Below are 13,553 nucleotides of genomic sequence, written 5' to 3'. Positions count from 1 at the left end.
GAGGTGGTAGGAATCGATGGTCCAGATTTGATCTGAAGATATCAAGGGCCAAGATTGAGGAAGTTGGAGAAGAGGTTGGAGGAAGGGACACTTGTCATCTCTGTGGTGACAAGTGTCAAGGAGCCTTGCTCATGAGAGGGCAAGTGTCCAAGGTAGGAGACGTGGCAAAAGTGCCATGTGTCTCAAGGAGAGAATATCCACACCATGAGAGGTTAGGATAAGGAGGTTAGAATGTGCAGGATAAGATAGGGTTAGTTAGACCCAAGATTAGATTGAATGGGTTAGGTTAGGGGATGGTTAGGCTGGGTGGTTAAAGTTAGGAGCCATGTGTTCATTTGAATTTAGAAATTCAAATAATTGAAAAATGGTAATTAATCTCAATAAACTTGAGTTTGGTAATCTTAATTAGGGATTAGAAGAATTGATTAGTATGGGGAGACATTAATTAATTGAGAATTAATTAATTAAAGGGGGATGTGAGATGAACTATATAAATAAATCATTTAGATTTATTTAGTAGTAGATGAATAGAGAAATTAATTAAATTGCTTGTGAATCCATTTAATTGGGAAGGGGAATTAATCAAATAACTGCGTATTTAATTAACTATCTTCAGACCATTTTTAGGTGTATACATGTAGTTCTTGTGTGCTGCAAAAACCAATAAAAGTTTGATTGCCTCAATTCTAGCTACCAGTGCAAAGGTTTCATTGTAATCAATTCCTTCTTTCTGTGAATATCCCTTACACACTAATCTTGCTTTGTTTCTGATTAATTTACCATCTTCATTAAGTTTATTTTTGAAAACCCATTTAGTTCCAATTACATTTTTGTCTTTAGGTCGGGGAACTAATGACCAAGTGTTATTCCTTTCAATTTGTTCCAATTCATCTTCCATAGCTTTAATCCAATATTTATCTTCACATGCCTCTTTAATTGATGTAGGTTCAATTTGAGAAATAAGACATACCTCTTCATTTGCCAATCTTCCTCTAGTCATAACTCTTTGAAATTTGTTTCCAATTATTTGATCTTCAGAATGATTCAGTCTTACATACCGGGGTGTTTTTACTTGCTGTTGTTCTTCAGTAACTATTGAATCTCCAGATGATGTCAGTGTAACTGGATCACCATTCTGTACCGGTGTATTCACAATAGGTTCATTTGTGATTATCTCTATTTTCGATTCAGAGTCTATGTACCTTGAATTTTCTCTAAACTGCTCATCAATCTTCACATTTGCACTCTCAACATTTTTCTGCAATCTCTTGTTAAAACATCTATATGCCTTGCTCTTAGATGAATAACCAAGAAATATTCCTTCATCACTTCTAGGATCAAATTTTCCAATATACTCATCTCTTCTAATATAGCATTTACTTCCAAATATTCTAAAATATTTAAGAGTAGGAGTATTACCAAACCATAGTTCATGTGGGGTCTTACCGGTTTCACCTCTGATGTGAACTCTGTTGAATGTATAAACTGCTGTATTGACCACTTCTCTCTAGTATATATGAGGTAGATTTGCTTCTGATATCATACTTCTGGCTGCATCCAAGATAGTTCTATTTTTCCTTTCCACAACTCCATTCTGCTAGGGTGTCCGGGGTGTTGATAACTATCTTCTGATCCCATTCACTTCACATAATGTATTAAATTCCTTAGATGTGATTCACCTCCTTTATCTAATCTCAAACATTTGATTTTCTTGCTGGTTTCATTTTCTACCATCACCTTGAATAGTTTGAATTTCCCAAATGCTTCAGATTTTTCCCTGAGAAAAGTAACCCAACACATTCTAGAATAGTGATCAATGATTAACATAAAATACCTATCTCCTTGTATACTTCTAGTTCTTGATGGACCACATAAATAAGTATGAATTAAATTAAGAATATTGTTATATTTCTCTGGAATACTCTTGAAAGTTTCTCTAACTTGATTTCCAAATTGACATTCCTTACATACCGGATTGTGAGGTTTAACAATCTTAGGTAAATCTCTTACCGCCTTAGTAGTACTAATTTTCACAATGCAATCAAAATTTACACGAAAAAGTCTCTTATGCCATAACCAAATTTCATCAATATGAGAAATCAAACATGCTTTCTCATTGTTGTTCAAGTGAAAGATATTACCTCTAGTCAGATTACTGGTTGCAATTTCCAAACCAGTTTTGTTTAAGATTTTGCATTTACCATTCTTGAATTGTAACTGAAATCCTTTCTCAACTAATTGACCAACACTCAAAAAATTATGCTTCAAACCTTCAACATAGTAAACATTATCAGTATTGTGCTTACCATCAAAAGATATAGTTCCTTTTCCTTTGATCAAACAAGCTTTATCATCTCCAAATCTTACTAAACCTCCATTGTATTCCTGAAAGGTTAAGAATTTACTCTTATCGACAGTCATGTGATGTGAGCATCCTTAATCAATAATCCATTCATCCTTATCTTCAATTTTAGCTGCTAGGGCCTGCTCTACCGGTTGAACAGTAGGTGCCGGTTGATCTTCTGTTATAGCAACAAAAGCCCATCCATTATCTGTCGAATCTTCATCAGAATCATTAGTAACTCCTTCATCAACATAATAACAAGATTTGTCTCTATTCTTCTTAAACTTGTATTTCTGATAGTCAGGGTTAGGATTATATGTTCTTTTAGCCTCTTCTCTTAATCTTGCATGTCTATCAGGACATCTAGAAGCCATATGCCCAATCTTATTACAATTAAAACATTTAAAGGGTGTTTTACTTCATACTTACTTCCAATTGGATCTTTAGGCATTTTCCTTGCGAATAGTGCTTCAAGTTCTTCATTTTCTCTCCTGCTTTCTTAAAGTTCTCTTGTATAGAAGGCTTTCCAATTAGATTTATCAGATGATGATGATGATGCTATAGTTGATGATGATGCTTTGAAAGCTAGATTTGTCTTAATAGTAGTAACAAGACCAAATTCCTCAAGCTCAAAAGTTGAAAGTTTTCCAACCAAAGTGTCTCTAGATACTGATGCATTAGGCATTGTTCTCGATTCATTTATAACAGTAACTTTCATTTTATATGCCGGTGGCAAAGCTCTTAAAACTTTAGAAACAATCTCATCTTCACTTAAGGTTCCTCCACAACATTGTATACCAGAAACAATTCCATTTACTCTTTCCATAAAAGAATAAATTCATTCTTCTTCTTCCATTTTCAGACTTTCATACCTGACCCGGAAGCATTCAAGTTTTGCAATTTTGACTGTGGAATCTCCTTCATTCAATGTTTCTAGTTTGTCCCAAATAGCTTTAGCAGTAGATCTGTCTGATAATCCCATGACTTGCTGATCTGATAATGCGCTCAAAAGTGATTCTCTTGCTTTGCAATCATTTTCCTCATCTTTAGCCAAGTTACGTGGATTAGGTTGACCTTGAGTAGGAGTAGTATAGCCATTCTTTGTAATATCCCATATGTTATTTCAAATGCAATTCAGATGTGTCTCCATCCTGATCTTCCATATGCCATAGTTCCATCAAGTTTCGGACTTTCCTTCCGGAAATAGTTAGAAGACATTGGATCTCCTCAAGCTGTTAAACTTCTGCAAAAAGAGGACTATGATCTGATACCAATTGTTAGGTCCTGAAGACAACTAAGAAGGGGGGGGGGGGGGGTGAATCAATTGTCCAATAAATTCAACCAAAATTAACTTAACCTAAACTTAATGCTTAATACCGATAAACTAAACTTTATGCCGGTAGATAGTTTTATCAGTTAATTGGAGTACCGGTAAAGATTAATGCATGAAACATAAAGACAACAACATCCACAACACATAACACAAATATTTGTACGTGGAAACCTTGTAAGGGGAAAAACCACGGTGGGAAGCCTTATCCACAATCAAATGATACTATTGCAGATAGTATGTGTGTACAATATGGATTCTGCACATGCAGAAAGGCCAGCTGCCTAGAGCTCACTAGTCAATCACAAAATGAGAGTCACACTGACTACAATTGGATGGTTAAATCCAATTATAATGTACTGCATAAAATAGCATCTTCATATGCTAGATTCAGTACCAGTTTATTTCTAATTGCCTTCACAAAAACCTTCCTTCAACCTTCAAATGATGTTTGCGTGTAGCTCTTCTTATTTTTGCATATACCTTATTACAATTCTTTTTTCCAATTGCATATCAATCTCACAAATGAGATCTTACATTTATACCATAACCTAAGACCAATTGAATAGGTCGGCTCACTAAAAGATATTACAATAAAATAAATTACAAATAAATCAATATCCTATGCATGATGTCGGCTCAAATGTATTTACAATAATAATAAATCATCTCCATAATGTGTCGTGCTGATCTGGAATAGATATGCCTGTCGGTACATATCCTGGACCTATTTGTCGGTAACAACAAATATACAAACCCGAATAAACAAATAACCAAATTGCCAAAACCAAGTGATCAAATAATGTCTTCCGCATAACCAAGTAGTCTCCAAGTCATTCCACGTGTTGGTGAATAATATAATCTGCCGGTGAACCAAATACCGGTGACTGTGCATAAGTCTATGGCTTGTCGTTGAACATAACCAAAGATCTCCAAGTGTTGATAACTGTTGACAAGTGATGACAGGTGTTGACATCAATGACAAAACCATATCAACATATCCAAAATACCAACATCAACAACTACACAATCATCACATGAAAACTCGCAACCCATAACACACATATTTTTCACGTGGAAACCCAAATGGGAAAAACCACGGTGGGGATGAATACGCACAAGCTTGTTTTAAAATTTTTTGAAGTCCGCTCTGTTAGGAGCCTAGTCTGGTTAAAGACTTTACAATAAGGTTCTGTTAGGAAGCGATCCTGTTAGAGATCACCCGGTTAAGGGATGGCTATAAACCCTGATAAAGGTCGAAACCCTGTTAAAGGTTATCTCGCTAGAGGATTTAAAGTGATGAATAATGATGAACAATATATACCCCAATCGGTACTGAGAGGGGGGGGTGAATTAGTACAGACAAAAACTTTCCCAACAACTTATCTAGTTAAAGTGATACCATTTGGTTGTCACCATTATTGAACTTAACCATGACAATATCGATTAAACACAGTAAGACATCAGACACCATAAACTGATAAGTCTGAACACTTCAAATACGATCAATACTTGATATCAACTTCACCCATAAACTTATGCATGTGGTATACCAGTAATACCATAACCTATTAACTCTGCATGCATAATATTTAACCAAATAATTCATAAACATCACATGAAAAATGCATAACACATAACACACAGATTTTTCACATGGAAAACCAAATGGGAAAAACCACGGTAGGGATGAATACCCACAAGCTTGTTTTTGAACTCTTTTGAAGCTCGCCTTGTTAAGAGCCTAGCATGGTTAAAGACTATACAATAAGGTTCTGTTAGGAACCGATCTTGTTAGAGATCGCCCGATTAAGGGATGGCTATATACCTTGTTAAAGGTTGAAACCATGTTAGAGGTTACCTTGCTAGAGGATTTGAAGAAAGCAATGATCTTGAGTCACCCGTTAAAGGTTTTATAATAAGCCTGTTAAAGCTACCCAGTAAAGGGATTTTCCAACTATTGAAATGATTAGAAGACAACAGGTAAAACTTCTGATCTGATAACAACGCTACATGCCAAGGCAGATCCTTTTCAGTTCCTCCACTCTGCAATCACACTTTGCAATTCTCCACTTACTGGTCTAGAAAGTATCTCATCACTTGGATACACACACAACTTTTGCCAACAACTTTACAATAACAAAAGTCATTGACCTTATAGACAACAATTAGGTCGATAGCATAAACCCTAAACCCTAAGCATCTTAGGTTTACAACACAGGCGGTCCAATCCTGACCGTCCAAACACATTGCATAGAGTATTACAATTCCAAACAGATCACAAGACAATCTGCATCGTTCATTCTTCACCACACATGGGAAACAGTAACCCATCATGCTCTCTTCTCATACCACTAAGAAGAATGATCATTCCCAAGGTAGACTTCAAACGCAGTCGATCTTCTCATGAAAGATCCTCAAGGAAATCCTTCACGTGCACAAAGATGATGTGGCACCTCGATCTCATTCCCATCTCTTAGCTAACTCATCATAGAGTATCATCAGTTGCATCGCACAAGATGGATCACCAAACCGATAACCCTAGTGCTGAGACTGCCAACCGGTAGTCACACTTAGTGAAACCCTGACACCAGTTTACTGCATCTCCTCATACCTCTTCATACCGGTTCACTTGAACCTATTGACATCAATGACAACATATATTATCATCATATCAACATGCTGGTTCATCATATGCCAATAATATCCAACATAAAGAACTTAATGAACTTGAGTCACCTGGTTAGAGGATTTGCAAAAAGCCTGTTAAAGCTACCCGGTCAAGGGATTTTCCTTCTGTTGAAATAGTTAGAAGTCAACAGGTAAAGCTTTGATATGATAACAACACTACTTGCTAAGATAGATCCTTTTCAGTTCCTCTCCTCTGCAATCACACTCTGCAGATTCCACACTTTGGTTTGGCAAGTATCTCAACATGCGGACACAAACACATCATTTGCAAACACAAATAATAACAAACATCATCGACCTTATAGACAATAATTAGGTCGGTAGCATAAACCCTAAACCCTAAACATTTTAGGTTTACAATTACAAGCGGTCCAACCCTGACCGTTAAATCCATTACATAGAATGAAGCGATCTAAAATAGATCTTAAGTCATTCTGCATCGCCCATTCTTCACCGCATCTAGAAATCAGTAACCCATCACGCACACTTCCTACATTGCTCAGAACATCACGCATTCCTAAGGTAGACATTCAAATGAATTCAATCTTCATGCTCATAAGCACATAGCTGACATGGCACCACGATCTCATCCTTATCTCTTAACTAACTCATCACATAATGTCATTAGTTGCACCGCATAAGCCAAACCGGAAAACCTAGAGCTAAACAAGGACTACCAACCGGTAGTCACACTTAGTGAACCCCGACACCGATTCACTTCATCCCGGTTGACCATAACCGCTTCCAATCTTCATACCAGTTTATACCGGTTCACCTATTGACAACATACATTGTCACCGCTTCATCATATGCCAACAAAACCATACCATATAACACCATGATTTGTACGTGGAAAACCTAGAAAGGGAAAAACCACGTTGGGAAGCCTACCCACAGTCAGATGATACTTCTGCAGAAAGTGTGTTACAATGAGGGGCTTGCACTTGCAGGAAGGCACACTTCCTAGAGCGTACTGCTCATTACAAAAGAGTCTCATTGACTATAGAGAGGCTACAACCATCTCAAGATAAATGGACAACAATCCAATAGAGTGAACTGCTAGAAATAACATCTACCATGCCTGATTACAGTCCCAGTTAAGCTCAGTGTCGGAGGATTAAATCCTCTTCTGAATCCAATTTGATCACCAATGATCAACCAACACCTATGCCTGAATGATATTACAATATTCACATATTACATTCCTTGACCATGACCTTTCCAATAACCATGATACTTTACAAAGAGTTTCTACCTCTTATTTATACAAACCCTAAGGACTAAACTGATTAGGTCGGCCACCTAAAAGATATTACAATAATATCATTATATAATTCCATATTACAATGATATGCCATGTCGGCTTAAGACCAAAACAATAATAACAAATCTATAAATCCTCTCGAAACATCTCGGTAACATGTAGAGTACACGTTAGCATGATACTGATCCATAACCTAGATAGGTACCATACCTATTATGGGTCCACCATGCCAAAGAAATGTCTTCAATTAGTTGAAGCACGATCAAAGAACATCTTCAACATCCTTAAATCCATGAAGAAGCTGCACCAACACCAACTATGCATCCTGTCAGGATTCCTCAATGAAAGCTCTGTCGGTAAAGCCTTAAAATAGTGTCGATAAGGGTTTACCAGAGTGTATGCTAGCATCTGATTACCAAGCGAATACCAACTGACCAAAACATGCTCAAGGATCATATAACACATGAAATCAAATATACTTCACTGATCCAAACATGCCTGAAGTGTCCAACAGATAGTCTCTTTTGCCGGTAACACTAGATCTTCTACCAATAACCAAAACTTGTCTGTCGGTAACCAACCATAACAACTAGTGTTGACATCAATGAAAAAACATCAATGCAACACATAATCAATTCATCCACTATTCCAACAATCCCCCCCTTTGGCATTGAAGGCAACACTAGATGTGAAAAACATCTAAGTACCAAGAAATACCAAACAAGTCTCCCCCTGTGGAAGACAACCAACAATCAATACAATCAATAACTCTCCCCCTGTGAATGATATCTTTGTAAGGTTATGAATGATTTTTCACATTACTATCACCCCCCCTTTGACATCAATGCCAGAAATCTGACAAAAATATCAAAACAATGATATAAGCCTCTGAATCTCAAAGATGACTACTCCCCCTGAGTTGTAGCACCACTCATCAGTGCCGAAATCAATAATGTCTCTAGTAAAGAATGTCAGACTGATGACAAACTTCATCAATCAAGTCTTTGCCAGAGGGGCAGAAACCCCTAACCTGTCTCTCAAATACTCACATGATTCCTTAGACAACGATTTAGTGAATATGTCTGCAATATGTTTTTTAGTGTTCACATAAACTAATTTGACTTCCTTTGCTTCAACCTTGTCCTTTAGAAAGTTATACTTTATTGAAATATGCTTGGTCTTAGAGTGAAATACCGGATTCTTAGACATGTCAATAGTTGTAGAGATATCACAATAGATAACTACCGGTTCACTACAATTTACCCTGATATTCTTCAACATTTGCTTCATCCACAAGACTTGAGTGCAATTAGTTGCTACTGCAACATACTCAGCTTCTGCAGTAGATAAAGAAATGCATGATTGTTTTTTGCTGATCCAAGAAACTAGTTTCTTTTTGTAAAGCGGAAAAATCGAACCCTAGTCGTTCTCCCCTTCCCAACTCCAAGGAGAGAGAAGGGAGAGTCACTAGGGTTGATGGTTTTCACTTAGGAGGGACTTTACATTCAAAAGAGGGGTTGAAACCCACAAGATCCAATCCCACGCAATGCAAGATTGGATTCTATATGAGTTTCAAGGGTTGTGATAGCAAGGATACCCTCTTTTGTAAAGAATGTAGAAAGATTGATTGAACTAGAAATGCATGTAGAAGCAAGAAAGATTCACTTATAAACAGAGATAGGGATATGATATGAAGCTGCGGACCTGGAATTAGCAGTAAAATGTCGAGACGGTGCTGTTCTACAAATTTGAGCAAAAGTTGACGGGACGATGGCGCCCGGCGTGCACACGGTCCTCCGAAAAATCCGCGAAACGAAGGGGGATCTGTTCGTCTCTGCACAAGGATTCCAGATCTTCAATTATAGCCACGTACCTGCAACCTACACACAGAAAAGAGAGGACGATTGGGGGGTTAGGGATGAGGGGTTTGCCTTTAGGTCAAACCCCGGTTTTGGAATTAACCAAGAAATGAGAAATTGCTGTAAATGTAAATGATTGTAATGTAAAACAAGTACTAGTACCTTGTTGTAAGAATGTTTGTATTCTTACATGCGAAGGTGTAGATGTTGTTGTATCTTGTATGTTGTATGTGATATGTGATCTCCTCTTCAATGGTTGAATCCTTGTCTTGAATGCAACACTTAGCCTTGAATGGAGACTTAGAATGATCAATTGCTTGAAGGAAATGCTTGAATGCTTGAATGCTTGAATGTTTGAATATCGTTTCCACGTCTTGTACACATATGTCCTTCCTCCTCAAAATGGGAGAGGAAATTTAGTTTATATACTTGTCAATTAGGGTTAAAAGACTGATTTTTCCGACCTTGGGCCGACCAGGAAGTACTATTTTCCAAATTGCAAACATAAAGACTCGAAGCCCCATAGAAGACCGGGCCCAAAATAGGGCCAGGGACCAGGGCGCACCCTGGTCCTAGGGGACCAGGGCGCTGGGCGCCCTAGTCTTGGAGGACCAGGGTGCTGGGCGCCATGGTCCCACCTCCAGGGACAGCAGGGTGCAAGGAGGATCAGGCCAGGGTGCTTGAAAAATGCAGTTTTTGGTGTCATAAACAGGTTTCGGGGTCTCCATTCAGGTTCAATGTTGCGTCACCATCGTGAAGACCCAAATGCGGTCGAAATTGCAAGTGTCGCAATTTTAGGACGCTACATTTAGCCCCCACTTTAGCGGGAGTATAAGCGTATGCTCATACTTCCGGTAAAGTACAAGGAATCAACATTGAAAAACTTTCACCACGTCAAGGAGGCAAGATACACCAAGCCCCCAGTGGACTAAGGATCTTACAACTTCGATTGAAAAAGTAAAAGGGAAGATCACGAGGGAGAACCATGACTGTCAGTAGTAAGGTTCCCTCACTATGAGTCATGTAAGAAAGATATCAAAAATTTTCAAGGCAAAGCTAAATTTGTCAAGAAATTTTCAAGTATCTTGAAAAGATATGAACGGGATGTATGCCCCCCTACGTTAAAGCGATCGCACACGCCTCACCGGGGGTGATTGCTTTAAGGTAGTGATACATATAAGAAATGAGAAAGGAGCACTTTATCGCAAGGATTTAGCCCCCAAAGTGAGATAAGCCCAAGGATAATAGACACAAAACACAAAGCACGAAGTGACTTTGTTTTCCTCGGGGTCAGTATGCTGTATGATAAGTCATGTATATCATATGTATGTATGCATAATTGTTCTTCATTCCCCAATCAAGGAAGGTCACCTAGAAGAAGGGAACACATGTGTCTTTTGAGTCAACATGAGAGAGACCAAAAGAGATCTCAATGTTTTGCATCGTCCTCAAGTAGACAACACTAAGGACAACAAATAGAAGAATGAGAATAACACATAGAAGAAGTAACAAAAGAAAGAGAGGAGGAGAGAATCTGCTATGCTAATGAAACTAGTCTAGCACGTCATCTACCCCTCGATCTTGCTGATCAATGTTTCAGGAAGGTAGGGAACACGCTAGAGGAGGAACATCCAACACAGCAGATGGAGCTATCACAAGATCCAAACAAGGGCTATGTTCATGTTCCAAGCCACGTTGTTCTTGTCTAGGAGCTAGGATAAGTGCTTTAGAAAATTCGTTAGATAAATGGTTATCAACATCAACAAGTTCATATTCACTATCAGAAGCAAGAGAAGTAACATTTTCATCTATATCATCATCAAGATTTATAAAAATAGGGTCTTTAACTCGCACAGGATCAAGACCATCATGCATCTTATGTTTAGGAGATTTCAGCTCAATCATCAGCTGAGGAGAAAATGGAATAATATTAGTTGAAGGTGTTTTTGGGGATTGCAAAGTTTGAGAAGCAGCTGCCTGAGCTCTAAGACGACGCTTTCGTCGGCGTTCACGTGCAGAACGATTTCGTCTAGTCTTAGTAGGAAGTTGCGAAGATTGAGGAGGAGGAATGTTCTCATCCTTATCACTTGGGTGTTTAGGTTGTGGTCTCTTAGGCTGAAAAATAGGAGAAGAGGAAGGTCTCTTCTCTCCATAGGAGGAATGAGGAGGAACTGCTCCGTATAAGGGAGGAATATTTGGTTTAGGAAGGAGACCAAGTCCATCATGACGAGGAGGGATAGGTCTACTTTTAGGAAGTTTAGTAGATATAGGCATAGTCACATCCATAGGGATGGGTTGGGAATCTTCTTGAGGAAAGACATTAGTTTTATCTTTCAAAGGAAGAACTTCCTTCTCAAGAATGATAGGGATGTCAAGTTTGGGTGTTCTAGGTTCACTTGGAGATAGGATCATATCTTTTTTCCACTTTTGATAAGATTTGAAAAGATGATCACTTCGCGGAGGAAGAGATTGGAATTGTTTAGGCCAAAAATAATCAAGAGGAACGCTAGAAGTTCTTTCAGCTGGTTTAAAGAGACTATGATTGACAGTAACAACTTCACCATTATGGGGAAATTTCAAACACTTGTGAATAGGAGAAGCAATAGCTTTCATGGAAGATAGCCAAGGATAGCCTAGCTTCACATGAAATTGTTCGGATGATGGAATAATAGCAAAGTCCACATCAAGGGATTTGTTATGGACCTCAATAGGTAATGTAATAGAACCAATTGCAGGAGAAGAAAATGCATCAAATAGTTTCACAACCACATTTGTTTCATCATAGATCACTTGATTCAATTGCAAAGTAAAAAGAAATTCTTTAGTAATGACATTAACCATGCAAGAAGGATCAATAAGCACTCCACGGCAAGGTGTATTTTTGACTTTTGCAACTATATATAAAGGACCATCAGGTGCCCTGATAGTTTCGCTAGAATCAAAGGTGATGGAAGGTTCTTTAGGGATTTTCTGCTGCTCTACAAAGTTAATCACATTCGGAGTCATAGACACAAGATCATCAGGTGAGACAGAGGAATCAGTAGTATCAATCGCATTAGAGGTATGAGAAGGTAATGGATCAGTAAAAATTTGAAGATTTTGGTTAGGAGGAGCTACAGATGTATTGCCTTTATCATTCACACCAGAAACAAAAATAGTATTATTATCAATCAAATCTTGAATTTTACCCTTTAAAGCAAAACATTTTTCAGTATCATGCCCAGGATGACGATGAAATTGACAAAAAGATTTGTTATCAAAATAGGGTGAGTTAATCTTTGCAGGATCTATTTGCTTTATAGGAGGAAGAGTAAGCACATTTTGTTCCAATAACTTATTCATAATACTATGCAATGATTCATTCAAAGGAGTAAACTTTCTTTCTTTCTTGAAAAACTTAGAAATAGGAGGCACACCTGATGCTGCATTCACATTGTTGTTGATGATGTTTTCGTTGAATTTAATGGACTCTCTATTCGGTTTAAACTTCCCAAATGGTTGTTGACTACTATCACCCTTATCACTCGGAGTCATAGGATGTGATTGTTCCATTTGACTCACAGTTAGTTGATAATTGTGAAGAGTTGCACACAACTGTTGGAAAGAAGTAAACTCAGAAAACAGGAGTTTGTCTTGAATATCTTTTTGTAAATTAGAAATAAAGATTCTTTGAATATCATTGTTAGGCACTGGAAAAGAAATTTGAGCATACAAATGCTTATATCTACCAATGAAATCAGTCACTTTTTCTTTAACACCTTGTTTACAATGCATTAAATCAATCAAAGTAACCTTAGGACTTATATTGTTTTGAAACTGTTGAATGCAAGCATTTGCAAGTTGTTCGAAAGAAGAAATAGAATAGGAAGGCAACGAGCAATACCATTGTAGGGCTTTATCTCTTAATGTTCTAGTAAACAGTTTTGCAAGCAACCTTTGGTCATAAGCAAAATCAGTACATATTGTTTGAAAGGTCTTAACATGTGTTAGAGGATCACCCTTACCATTATAAAGCTCCAAATGCGGAATTTCAACATGTTTAGGGGGAATAGCTCAAACAATGTC

The sequence above is a fragment of the Cryptomeria japonica genome, chromosome 4 (genome assembly GCF_030272615.1).
Source record: "Cryptomeria japonica chromosome 4, Sugi_1.0, whole genome shotgun sequence".
In the NCBI taxonomy this organism is placed as follows: domain Eukaryota; kingdom Viridiplantae; phylum Streptophyta; class Pinopsida; order Cupressales; family Cupressaceae; genus Cryptomeria; species Cryptomeria japonica.
Note: the sequence above shows the minus strand (reverse complement) of the source record.